Below are 13,128 nucleotides of genomic sequence, written 5' to 3'. Positions count from 1 at the left end.
TCCCTGCTGTGGTGAACCCTTCCGTCGTTGGAGCAGCTGAGCTGGGGTGGAACATAGCACCGCAGGAGCAGGACAAACCACACACGGTTTTCTTTTACACATATCTGTAACAGAAGTAATTGAGTAAGGGCTTGTTTGAATTTGAGGATTCTAACAATGCAGGGATAGGAAATAGATAGGAATAGGATAGGAATGCACGTGCAAAACAGAGAATTTAAAAACACAGGATTTCTGCCAATCTGGGTGTTTGATTCACAACAATTGGAAGATCACATGATGCAAAAAAGCATGGTGAGATTAAGTCAAACCACAAGAAAATGTACGGTTATAATGCTATTATGCTACCATCTCTTAGTCTTGTGCTTGATGAATAGGAATATGAAAAGGAGGAGAAGTGGAAATTAGAATTCCTACGGTTTTTCTTTCAAGGAGACACTAAAGGAACAAATCCTATAGTGGAAATTAGAATTCCTACAATTAGAATTCATGAAAAGTAGTACCATAGGAAAATTTCCAATTCCTATGTTTTTCATTTACTTTTCCTTTCAAGCACTGGTGATTCTAGTAGGCAGGCTTGAGCAAGGAAAATCCTACACTAAAAAAATGTTTTTGTGCTACTTCTATTACTTTGGACCCAGGCCACTGCCATACTAGCTCAACTCCCAGGCCCATCGACAAATGCACAGCTCAAACGCGCAGAGATAAATAATGATGGCGTTCAAGAGAGTCCATCACGGATAGCTAAGTTGCCTGGTACCTCACTTCTTGTCATATAGTAGGATAAAATAATCGTATTTCCCGTTACTATGAGTGCTCAGTGGACAATATATATAACATGTAGAGTAAAAAGAGATGCAACAAGTGTACAACCTCTTTGGCGAAGCCATGTCGATCTCAGCGTGATTGGGTTGGCCGGTGAGGATGCTCCGGCTGACTTTGCTGTCGGAGGAGGGGAAGAAGATCTTAGGCGTCTGGAGATTGAACCCGAGGTACTGCTCCGCTGTGATGGAGGGTTTCGTCGTTGGAGCAGCTCCGGTGAGTTGTACGACGCCGAGGCTGAAGCAGGACAAGAGAGACAACGAACAACGTTAACCTGAGTGGAATTCTAATAGCATCTCCAATACATGACGTAAAATACATAACCACAAAGTGCTAGATGTAAAATACATCAGCCGCTCATCTGTGAACTTAACTGTCGAAACTGAACTTAACTGTCGAAACTGAACCTAACTGTCGAAACTGAATTTTGCTGTCGAAACTGAATTTTGCTGTCCAAACTGAATGCACTAGCAAGGTGAGGCTACACGTCGGTCGACTGACTTTTTCATCTCTAGTCAGTCGATTTTGCAGCCGTTGGATACGAAATCAAGGGCCTGCGGTTCATCTTCAACCTCCACCCCCCTGAGCCGCCAGCTACCACCGGTCAAACAGCAGCCCCCCGCCGCCCGCAGCCAGCGGTGCGCCGCCCCTCCCGCCCTGAAAACACTCCCCACCACCGGTCCGCCGCCGCCCCGGCCATCCCTGTAGGCCCCCCCGTGCCGAGCATTTTCTCCGGTGATCCCCACGCCACCGCCCCGCCAACGCCCCGCCACCACCGGTGACCACCGCCCCCATCCTGAACCCCAAGATAGATAGTGGGGTACCTCTCCGGCGAGCCCCCTCCCCGCTGCGGCTGGTTCTTCCTTCACCCAGGCGAGCCCACCCCTTGAAAATCGACTGACCCAAAAGTCGATTCAATTGACTGAAGTGTAGCCAAATCGGAGCAGCATTGCAAGCAAGTGCAAGAGTGAGAGCAGCAACGCGAGCAAGAGCAATAGCAAGAGAAGACCAGGTAGGGGATCGAGAGCAAGAGCAGAGCAGCAGCGCGAGTGAGAGCTAAAGCAGCAGCAGCTCCTACTGATGTGGACGTCGCCGCCGAGGGAGCGACGTCGTGGAGGAAGTGGCCAGCGACGCCGCTGTCGGTGTCAAAACCGGCGGATCTTGGGTAGGGGGTCCCGATCTGTGCGTCAAGGCTGATGGTAACAAGAAGTAAGGGACATAGATGTTTTCCCAGGTTCGGGCCCTCTCGATGGAGGTAAAACTCTACTTCCTACTTGATTAATATTGATGATATGGGTAGTACAAGAGTAGATCTACCACGAGATCATAGAGGCTAAACCCTAAGAGCTAGCCTATGATGGTATGAATGTAATTGTGATCGGCCTTCTAAGGACCAACCTCTCCGGTTTATATAGACACCAGAGAGGGCTATGGTTTACATGGAGTCGGTTTACAAGGAAGGAAATATAATATCCAGATCGCCAAGCTTGCCTTCCACGCCAAGGAAAGTCCCATCCGGACACGGGTCGAAGTCTTGAGTCCTTGTATCTTCACGCTTCAATAGTCCGGATGTTGTACATAGTCCGGCTGTTCGGATACCCCCTAATCCAGGACTCCCGCAGTAGCCCCTGAACCAGGCTTCAATGACGATGAGTCCGTCGTGCAGTATTGTCTTCGGCATTGCAAGGCGGGTTCCTCCTCCGAATACTCCAACATGGTTATCGAACACGCAGACCCTGTCAGGATCCGCAGGATGATCTTTGTATGGTATAGATTTGATTTGCTGGCAATCTTCGTGCATCTTGCCCTCGGATCGCGGCTTGGTCCAATGTGAACCGACGTCTCCTATCCCACAATGACTCTCACTACGAGGCAATTTTATTGGCACGTCCCATCGAGGCAGAGATCGTGTTCCTTTCATTACGAGATTTTCCATCAATATGAGCGTGCGCGGCCCCACGACGGCCGTTGGTATTACCCCGTGTGCTTTTAGATAAACCTCAAACGGTCACACTGGGGACTCTTGATATTCACCCTCTTTATAAAGGGGTTGAGACATACGCCTCTTTCTTCACCTCCATCGCGCCTTCTTGCACCTCGAGTTCTAACACCCAAAACCCAAGCTCCACCCCTCCGGAATCCGCCAGTATGTCCGGATCTAATCCTCAAGGCTAGTGGGTCGCCTCCTCGATCGAGGAGAAGGACATTGTGAAGCTTAGGGAGGTTGGATACCTAACTGCAGATATCCGGCACAGGCTTCCTGCTCCGGGGCAAGTTATCCCCACGCCGGAGCCCAACGAGTGTGTCGTTTTTGTCCCACACTTCCTCTGTGGTTTGGGTTTCACCCTCCATCCTTTCGTGAGGGGGCTCATGTTCTATTATGGGCTGGATTTTCATGATCTGGCTCCGGATGCTATCCTCCATATCTCGTCGTTCATTATCATGTGCGAGGCTTTTCTTCACATCGCCCCGCACTTCGGCTTATGGCTCAAGACCTTCAGTGTGAAGCCAAAGATGATCGGGGGGCGACATGTGGAGTGCGGAGGTTCTGTGATAAACAGGGACGCCGATGCCCCATGGCCGGAGGGTTCTTTCCCAGAAGTATCTCACATATGGCAGCGGAGGTGGTTTTATGCTACGGCCCCAAGGGGCAGAAACTGGGTAGCCGCCCCTAAGTTCCGCTCAGGCCCTCCGTCGCAGTTGGTGTCCTGGACCGACATAGGATGTAATTGGGGTCCCGAGGGTGATGTACCAATACTGCAGAACCGCATCCGGGATCTTCTCGAGGGGGATATCAACCTCGTTAGCATAATGCGAGTGATGTTAATCCGGCGGATGTTGCCGTGCCAACGCCGGGCTCTATGGATGTGGGAGTTCAAGCCGGAGGGTCCGTGGACTGTGAAGCACTTCTTCAGCTTAAAGCTCGAAGAGATGTGCAAACTATTCTTCGGACGGAAAGTAACGTGTCCGTATACCATCGAGGATGCGGGCCTAAGCTACAATCACCTAGATACTCAAGTAAGTAGCCTTGATGCCGGACACCCTGTTTTGTGTTTGTCATACTTGTTTATTCTGAACATCATCCGCGTCCAGGAATGGCTCAGCAAGGCGGAGAGAATCAAGTGTCCGGCCCCACTTCCCGAAGGCTCGTCCGCCCCTACCGTGGCCAAGATGCTCGACCGGGTACTCAGCAGAATGCCCTCGGGGAAAGACAAGGGGAAGGATGAAAAATCCGAACCCCACACACTACGCATCCGAACCGGGGATAATCGGAGAGGAGAGGTCGAGGCTGCCTCCCCACGCGGGAAGAAGAGGGCCGCCTCCGAAGATTTGGAGGCAGAGATGCCCAAACTGGGGAAAAGGGGATCCCCAGGGGTCCTTGCCCTGACAAGCACCCTCACCGCATCATGCCCTCCAACGGGCCAACCCTCCAACGAGTCGTAAGTCAGTCATTAACTTGAAGGTACTGTATTTCTCCTGGATCAGTGACCAGGACTCACCTTTTTGCAGTCCGGCTGGCAGCTCTTCCCAACAGGGATCGTCTTCGGGCGACCTTCCTACGGAGATGATGGAGAGCGAGACCCCACCCGTCTCTCCGGTTCTTGACGCGAGCGACACCGAGGTGTCGTCACGGAGGAGCCCGGATCCGCCGAGGACGGAAGACAATGCATCAGCCGCCCTGAGTCCGGACGTACTGACGGGATTACTGGAGCGAGTTGCGCTCTCGGACGAGCACCGCTCATTAATGAGCGCGGTGCTCAAGAAGGTTTCATCCGCTACAAGCGGTTTGAATGAAGCATTCACAAGCCTGCTCAGAGGCTTTGAGGTATGTAATGGAGAACTCACTATTTCTTTGGTTGTAGGGCACGCGCTAGGTGTGCTCCATATAGATAGTAGCCCCTGAGACTCTGGTTGCCCGCCCTAGGCGGCAAACGGGGGATCATAAACCAATGATAGTGCTGTAAATGTGTGCAGGTACCTGTGGGTCCGGCCGCCGGCCCGTCCGTTGAAGTTGCCGAACTATCAAGGCAAATTGGGTCGATTGATGCCGATATTGCTCTGATGAATGAGTGGCTGGATACCTCTCAAGGTATGTGCCCTGCCTCCCATTTAAAACAAAACAGAAGCTAGCCAACTCCCTCCGAGAATTATCCCTCGATCGGTTCCTTCGATGGCTGTTAGATCATGGTCAACTCGGTCCTCTGGTTTGTTTTGTCCGTTCGATCTTCACCTGGCACTAATTTCTTTTTTACCCCACGGTGCTTTTCTTTGCCCAATGACCGATGGGTTCGTCTCGCAAGTGCATTGGCTGGGTGAGGTCCGCCCATGTGCGATTGGGATTTTTCCAGTCCGCTCCTCGCGCGTGACGTGCGTCGTGGGACCGACCATCCCCGAGCCCGCGCCCCTCCTTCCTCCGGACGCAGCTCCTCTGACGTACGGCGCACTCGCTGACGTGTGGACCCGGACCCACGCATCAGTGGCCCAACGTCAGGTGGCCGTACGTCAGGGGATCCGGCTCCCCTTCCTCCTCTCTCCCTCGTCAGCCGCCACAGCAAGAACCATAGCCCCCTTCCCCATTGCCGCCGCCCCTCCCGCATTTGTTCTCTCCTTCCTCTCTCCGTTGTCAGCCGCCGCTACAACTCCTCCCTTCCCCATCTTTGTCCGTGCAGCCGACCAAATTAGCTCCGCCCGGAGATCGCTGCCCCCCCAGTTCATCATCCCTCCCTTGCTGCTCTGCTTTCACCAGGGACGGACGAATCCATGCACCCCCTCGCCTAGAACCGCCAGGTGAAGAAGATGGACGAGCGCGAGGGTCGGAGGCGGCCACCAAGGGACGGATCTGGCACGGGATTACGGGTTTCAAGACCCTCGTGGTTGACCTCCTCTTCGCTTCTTCCTCGTGCTGCTCCATCCCCTTGGTTCTTCCCCTCTATAATGTGATGCAGGTGCTCCTCGCCTCCCCATCTCATTTTCTCTCCACTCTCTCTCTTTCCACATATACTCCTGGTTTTATATCTTTCTCGGCCATGGTACTGCAAGTTATGTTTTCTCATTATCAGTTGGTTCAGTTTACTGTTTTTACAGCTGCAGATTACTTGTGATTTTCTGCATAATCAACTTGTCAAGTAGTGGTGTCAATGGAAGCCGTGACAGTCATTCTGGTGACATATGCACATCAGGTCCTAGAATTAAGTTGTCCTACTAGGAAATTTTAGTTTGCTTATTGGCTAAGTAAATCGGTTTCTGTTCGTCGGGTCCATCTGATCACTTTCTCGTGCATACAGGTCAGCACCGCTGTTGTCACTGGGCAGAATAGATGACTGGCCATGGGCAGGCTCGGAGCCCTCTGCGAATAGGTAACTGAATTTTCTGACCAAGGACCTCTCTAAACCTGTAAAACGGCCTGTAGGCCAGAGCACACAGGTTTACAGTTAGTGCTTGCAACACTCAGCTATGGCTCTTACAGTTAGTGCTTGCAACACTCAGCTATGGCTTTGGCCCAGTTGGATCCAACATGCAGAGGCAGACAACCAGCAAGCAGCCCCTCTGTTCTACAGGCCAGTGTTTTTGTTAGTTTGGAGTCAAATAAAAAGATGTATAAATCTAGGAATTTCAATAGGTGTGAGGTGGACAAAAGATCTGGGGTATATCACTACAGCAATAGAACTAGAGGGAAGGAGGGAGATGGTACTGATTTTAACATAGCAGGATAGTATATACTAGCATAGTGTAACAGAGCATGGTTTATGAACAACTATTAAGATAGCAGGAATAAGATTCCTTGGTAATTATCACATCGCTATTAGCCTCACTAGACAGATATACTGAGAATGCTTACAGTTGGGAAATTAGACTACAAATCTTATTTCTAATCAACAGATGATATAGTACTATTATTTGTCAAATGCGACAACATCAAAAACACAACAGAAAGCACTATCTGGTGAAAGTTTGGGCGGTAAGCAAGCAAATGGACAGAAATGTAACAGCATGAACACTTAAATTAACATCTATTTGTCAGATAAGCAGATGCAAACTGCATACAAACATAATTCAAGTGCAATTTAACATGTGCGTAACAGAGTTACATTTCCTTTAAACATAATACACTTATTGTGTTGCTTACCTACTTGCAAAGAGAGTTCATATCAGAGGAAATGTTCATTGTTTCTACTCTGTTTATGTTTCAGGTTTGCATGTTCAGTCAATGGGAAATTGGTAGCAACTTTCCTGCACTTTTTGGATGCATAGCTTTGATAGTTTTGCTTGCGGTGCCTAAATTACAGCCTGCCAATGGCATGGAGTTTAGGTGTCTAGCCCATGCATTGGGAAGAGTTTGGGTGGGTCGCGGACTCGCGGTTGATATCGGACCTGTAAATGAAGAAATTTTCATCGCAGTGGGCATAATTAATGGTGTGGTGGGGCTTAGTTGCACGCTCGTTGGTCTGCCCAAGGCGAAGGAGTTCACCGTGGTGGACACGCCACTCCTGGAGCGGCTCTTCTTGCTCCTGCCGCCTAATGGTGTGGTGGGGCTTAGGATCGCTTGTGCTCCCAACCTGTGGGTGCTCGCCTACCTAGACACAAAGAGCTCGCATGCTACAGATTGGTGTCATCATCATTGGGGCACATCTCTCCGGTCTACATCTCTCTTGCAACTTGAAATTATTCCATCGACATTGATCCAACCATCATGTTGTTCTTTGTGATCAGAAAACTATCAATGACTTGTGATAATAATGTTGCTTTAGCTGTAGCTCATTGCAGTCTCTAAAAATTATTCCAGTAATCCCTCTTCTTCTCTTCTCTTCTAGTAACTATCAATGACTGGTGGTGAGTTCAGCGGCTGCCGCCTCCTCTTCTCTTTGAATCCAGTAAACCCTCTCGTGAGTGCATCAGGGGATGTCGTGCCCTCGACTACGCTGAAGCACCAGGTCCACTTGAGCTCCTCCTTAAATAGATGTGTTCGTGTCATTTAGCCCCAAAATTCAGTTCAGTTTGGATCTACATCTTTTGGCGACCCCTTTTCTTGGTACCGATTGACCTTTTTGTGTTAATATTTTTATTTGTCTGCATTTTTTTTTCTTTAGTCCTTCCTCTTAGTGTATAATCCTGATTGTGCAGGTTTCTTTCCTGGCAGCGAATTTATGATTCAGACCATTCCATAACAAAATGCATATATGGCCTCACGGTAGGAGTTTAGCTTCAGACTGTCATCAAGTTTGTGTCAAATTTATTGTTCCATTTTTGGAACAGTGTACTTTCATGAGTATTTTTCTAACGAGTACATATAATACTTTCGCAGATCATTTCACAAAATGGAAGTATAGAGGAATTAATATATAGAAGTTATGACCATCGTGTAGAGTGATCTCTGAAGATGGATTGCAGATAAGTAGATTAACAATTTAGTAATGACCCTATTTCTGTTGATACTTTTTATTTTACTAAATCTTTCGTATTAACCATAAGCATAAAGGATATCATGTTGGGTTGCATTACCATGTAAGGAATGGATATCCTAAACCTGAGAAAGTACCAATGCAGATGATAGTTTCTTAGGAATATCATCGTGTTGTTACAGCAAAGATGGCTAGCTGTAGCACCTTCTATAGTTTAGTTTACTATTAGGGATATCATTCAATCTCTAAACTATGTGTTACCATTATAAATTTGGCTAAGGAATCTGTCTCATTTTAATATTGCAATGAAGTGGTTGGGATGGAGAGGGTTTTTTACTTGACTATTTTCTGACTATATACCTTTCTGTTTTGTGCAAGTACGAAGTATTAGTAATTTCAGTCTGTCCAATTTTTGCAGGGATAATTGTGTGAGTCTGGTCCAAACTTTAAGACAATCACTTAATACATTTATGGGATCACCAACTTTTGGCGTTTATTGAGACTAGCTAGGTGGGACCATGAATTCCTAGAAGATTGTGGTAATTATCCTACTTTGTTTGCAAGATTGGTTTCTAAAAATATCATGGTAGTTGTAATTTCAGATTGCTGCTGATTTGACTGAATATGTTTTGATGGTTTTTAAAGCTTTCATTCTTTACTGTGTGTAAAAGTAACTAATTCATTCCTAATTGAATCTTTCAATGGTTGATGGGAACACTACATATCTTGCTTCTCTGCTTTTTAATGTTTCGTATGTTTTCATGTACAAACCGAGGCGTGCGGGCACCATGTGTTTCTATTGCAGAGGCTGATCACCGTGTGTATGGCTTGCTGGTTGCGCCAGTAGAGTTTCTCAGAATGGTGTTTGTCCAGTCTTTGTTAATTATGTGATCATCACAGAACTAAAAGACAGTGTTTGGTACTGAACTGCAGTTCGCTTTGTTAATTTCTGCGTCACCATTTCATATTTACATTTGAATTGTACTTACTTAGTTTGTAATGCCTTATAGTTTCAATGCTTTATTTGCTTGTGGAACTACGGCTTTGTTACATTTTGATGATTGTATATTTTTCTATATGAAATTTGTAGAACAAAAGTAAAAAATGGAAGGCCCAGCTTACTTTGGTATTAAGGTAATTAACTCTAGGTTCCATTGCAAGAGCTCAAGCATGTTCTTACATGATTACTCCAACTTAGGAGTACTACGAAACATTGGTTCATTTTTCTGATAGATTCAGTTATGGCAATACTGAATCATTTTTGGTGTGATTAGAGACAAGGAGCTGCAGCGTCATGGATTGGAGCGAAGGAGAGATCCTGACGGCTGAAGATGGTGTGCACGGGAGGAGCTCGAAGCGGCACTCTCATGGAGGGATGGCTGATGTCAAGGCAAGTTTCTCTCAATCCTTCTCCCCCCTTCACTCTCGATGTCTATCAGAATAGATTCACCTTTGTTCTGATTTTTCTTTATATGTCCCAGGTGCTAAAATCTTATGTGTCAAGGGCATTGTGATGGCGCGATCCATGTCTCCCGCGAGCGCTCAGCATCCCGAAGCCCCAAAGAGGAGGGCTTTAAGGTCCTTTTGATTGAATGACTTGATTTGTTTCTCCTATGTTGTGCTAGAGGCTAACTGAGACTATGGCTCTGCTATGTATTAGGCTGGACAACAAGCTTCCCTGGATGAAAGCATTTCCCTTCTAAAACAGAGTGCTGTTGACATGAATGCACAAGTTAGTCTTGATACTAAGATTGTCATGGAATTGCTTGATCTATGCTAGGTCAATATGTCAGCCAACCACTTAAAAATAATCAATTGCATTTCTTCCTCTGAACTGTGAAACCTGAGGAATGATGACGCATCAGCAATTTAGCAATAGAGGATGTCAGTGAACACGAGTACTCAGTCAAGAGCAATGAAGCCTAGATACTTTAGAGTGTAATTTTATATAAGAATAACTAAATGACACTTAAGTCGTTGAGCAATTGTTGTTGAGGTATTGTCTCACCCTTTATCTGCTCTGTTTTAAACTGTGGAATGCTATGGGCTGGAGCTACAGGGGAAGAGGGAGGTAAGCATGGATGCAATGAATATTATTCGGATAAAATATTGTCTTCAGCCATCTGTCTTGCTCTGGTTTTCCTGTAGTGTGGAGTTTCAACTCTCGATCTGGTCTACGTGTTATTGATTCAGTTGCCTCACCATTGTAGGAAATTATTGTGTGCTTTAGATTGGGATGCTGAACCAGATGAAAAATGTCACTGCAGCTTTGAGTGCAGTCATAGGTTTGAATTGTAAACTGTAGCTGCTTAAAACTTTGGTATAAAATAAAGCCCTTATTGGTAGATGAGGCACGTTATTAGCAATGTTTCACATTTTCTTACTTGCAATACTATGCTTGCCTATTCAGGTCTTCCAAGACCTAAATCATCAGAAATCCAACACATACAACACCTTTTTTTAAACTTCGGTTACCCTGATATAAGACTCCGTTCAATTTTCTTATACGGAGGGGTTAGAAATAGTTACCTTGCTTGCTTGCTCAAAACTAAATCTACTGACAAATGGAATTTTTTCAAACCACACATGGTGTTTAGTGGGTCTCATGATGGATTGGGTTGTGGCAGTAGTTCTTAGGTGCAGTATCTATCTTGATAAAGCGATCGATCAGGGCGCATTGGAGGCAGAAGAAGAGAAAATGTTTGGGGCATCTGTGGTGTTGAACATTCAGTGTTTATGTGCATTGTACATGCACGGCCAGTTCAGTAACTAGATGGCCTTTTCTACTGTACTGGTGCTGCTACTTTTCACATGCTAGCTTATTTGAAAAGCGCCAACAGTGTGTGCCACTTGTAAACAGTCCATGTTGAAAGAATAGAAGCACAAGTGTGGAGATAATATAATTGGTCAGTCAGGAAATTCAGTCTCAATGAGCTCAACTAATGACATGTGTGAGTTGAGCTTGAGGTATTTTCAAAGTAACAGCAGTATTTTACTTTCCTTTTCATGTCAGTGGTCGATGGTACTTATATGTTGTATCAGGTTATCAAAGAACTGCAATCATATACATTTTATAAACAAATAAAACACTTTTATGAAGCATGTAGTAGACAAATAGTCCTACTGATAAATGGATTTTTATGTCAGAGCACAAATGGTGTTTAGTGGGTCTCTGTGTCATTTTGCGCAATGGGAGATTACTCAAAAATACACATTTTCAACATAGCATGATCTTCAATGAGATTCTATACTACCAAATTAAAATCTATAGGTACATCTCATTGTAGTCAACAAACCTTCATTATTTCTTTATTAAAAAGGATTGATTTTATTTGCAAAAAGAAGGGTTAAATTTGTTACCATATGTGCTTGTCCACAACTAAAGTAAGTTTTTTTTTTCAATGTGAATATGAATTCAATGGTTCTGTGCGTCATTTGGCGCAACAGAAGTAACTACAAGGATTTATTTGCATATGTATACATCCATAAATGTTTTAGGAGAGAATTACAATACATGATAAAAAAGATATGAGAAAAGTACATATCGCCACATAAAGAGGAGAAATGCAAGATCCGGGTAAATGAGAACTAAATCCATGCATGCAGAGAAACCCAAAATCGAAGAAAAGGAGAAATTTCACCAGTTGAGTACGCCTCTCTCGGAATGCTTATCTCGCCCAACTGAGGAACCGAGGAGGAAAAGGGGATAAACAAGCTTGATGGATTCAGTCCGTGTCGCTTCATATTCTACTACTGACAGGCCACACAGCTTTGTTCGTGGACTGGGCTAGGTAGCATATGGGCATTTCAAATACCTATGCCTCCATATGCACAATACAAAGAGGGTTTTTATCATGCACATGAAAAATAAAAGTTTGATACAAACACCACTAAAAAAATACATCCTTAACTGGCTCTATATTGTATACAAATATGTTTGTTTTAATCAAATTTCTCATCATGATAATCATATTTTCAGCTAATAAAAAGCTTCCTTAGTTGGTCTATACATGTCATACACTTTTTTTTCAAACTCGGATTACACAACATGCTAAACATATATTCAATATAGCATGGTTTAACACATGTAAACATGTTTAAAAGATAGCATGATTTAGTTGAAGGTTCTTGTAGCATGAAACTATTTTCATCGACAACATGTCTTCAGCAGGTCTCTGCGCCATTTGGCGCAATGGGTCAACTAGTTGTATAGAAAAAATGAAGGTCACATGTATTAATATAATTTGTTCGGACTGCAGATAGTGCTGCTGTCGTGGAGGCCCTAAGGGCTGAACTTGCTCTAGCCAAGGAACAAGCTCGGGTGAGCAATGCGGCTGCCCTAAAGGCGGGCGAGGAGTTGAGAGCCGAACAGGCTGCTCATCGCCGAAGCGAGGAAAAGATAGCCGAAATGGCTATCAAGTTAAAACATGCCACTGACCGGTATGAGCTCCTGAAGAAGGAGCATGAAGATAAGTCGGCTGACCTGAGCAAGGCGCTGAACGCCACCAAGGAAATACTGACCGAGCTCAGGGGTGCGCGGGAGGAGCTTCAACAGGCCGGAAGAATCACGGATGGAGGCTCCTATTTGCTGCGGACGAAATTCTTCGATCAGAAGTACGCTCCCCTTGATGGACGCTGGAGCTCGTCGGACGCCTACGCGGACCTGGCAAAGAATACGGCTGATGCTTTGGAGTTCTTCAAAGATCAGGGTGAAAAGGAGGTGGAGAAGCTTTTTTGGTCGCAGTTCCATGCTCCCACTCGCCCGCTGCCGTTGAGTGATAAGATGGCTGCCGTGGCGGAGCTTCACAGGCTGTCCGGGCTTGCGATGCGGTCTGTAATAGATCATCTTTGGCCGAAGGAGCCGAAGTCGGACAACTACTTTGGTGTAGTGCAACAATTCCTTGGGGCC

General features: G+C 45.8%; 2 long non-coding RNA genes across 12 annotated transcripts; both read left to right on the top strand.

The window, feature by feature from the left end:
- The first annotated feature begins 5,317 nt into the window (after positions 1–5,317).
- On the top strand, positions 5,318–9,605 carry LOC119307788. Of its 11 annotated transcripts, none has more exons than XR_005149563.1 (9): positions 5,318–5,765; positions 5,905–5,999; positions 6,105–6,176; positions 7,011–7,849; positions 7,942–8,008; positions 8,123–8,228; positions 8,638–8,758; positions 9,310–9,353; positions 9,494–9,605. It is a non-coding gene; the product is annotated as an uncharacterized LOC119307788 (long non-coding RNA). The 11 variants fall into 11 exon arrangements; XR_005149556.1 differs by having other exon boundaries at positions 5,325–5,765; positions 7,011–7,456; positions 7,632–7,849; positions 8,123–8,758; XR_005149557.1 differs by having other exon boundaries at positions 5,326–5,765; positions 7,011–7,456; positions 7,632–7,751; positions 8,123–8,758.
- Positions 9,606–9,696: 91 nt separating this feature from the next.
- LOC119307789 lies at positions 9,697–10,233 on the top strand. The gene is made up of 2 exons (XR_005149565.1): positions 9,697–9,797; positions 9,880–10,233. It is a non-coding gene; the product is annotated as an uncharacterized LOC119307789 (long non-coding RNA).
- The last annotated feature ends 2,895 nt before the right edge of the window (positions 10,234–13,128 follow it).

This window comes from Triticum dicoccoides, chromosome 5B, assembly GCF_002162155.2.
Source record: "Triticum dicoccoides isolate Atlit2015 ecotype Zavitan chromosome 5B, WEW_v2.0, whole genome shotgun sequence".
NCBI lineage: Eukaryota > Viridiplantae > Streptophyta > Magnoliopsida > Poales > Poaceae > Triticum > Triticum dicoccoides.
This window is presented reverse-complemented; position numbering and strand designations above follow the sequence as displayed.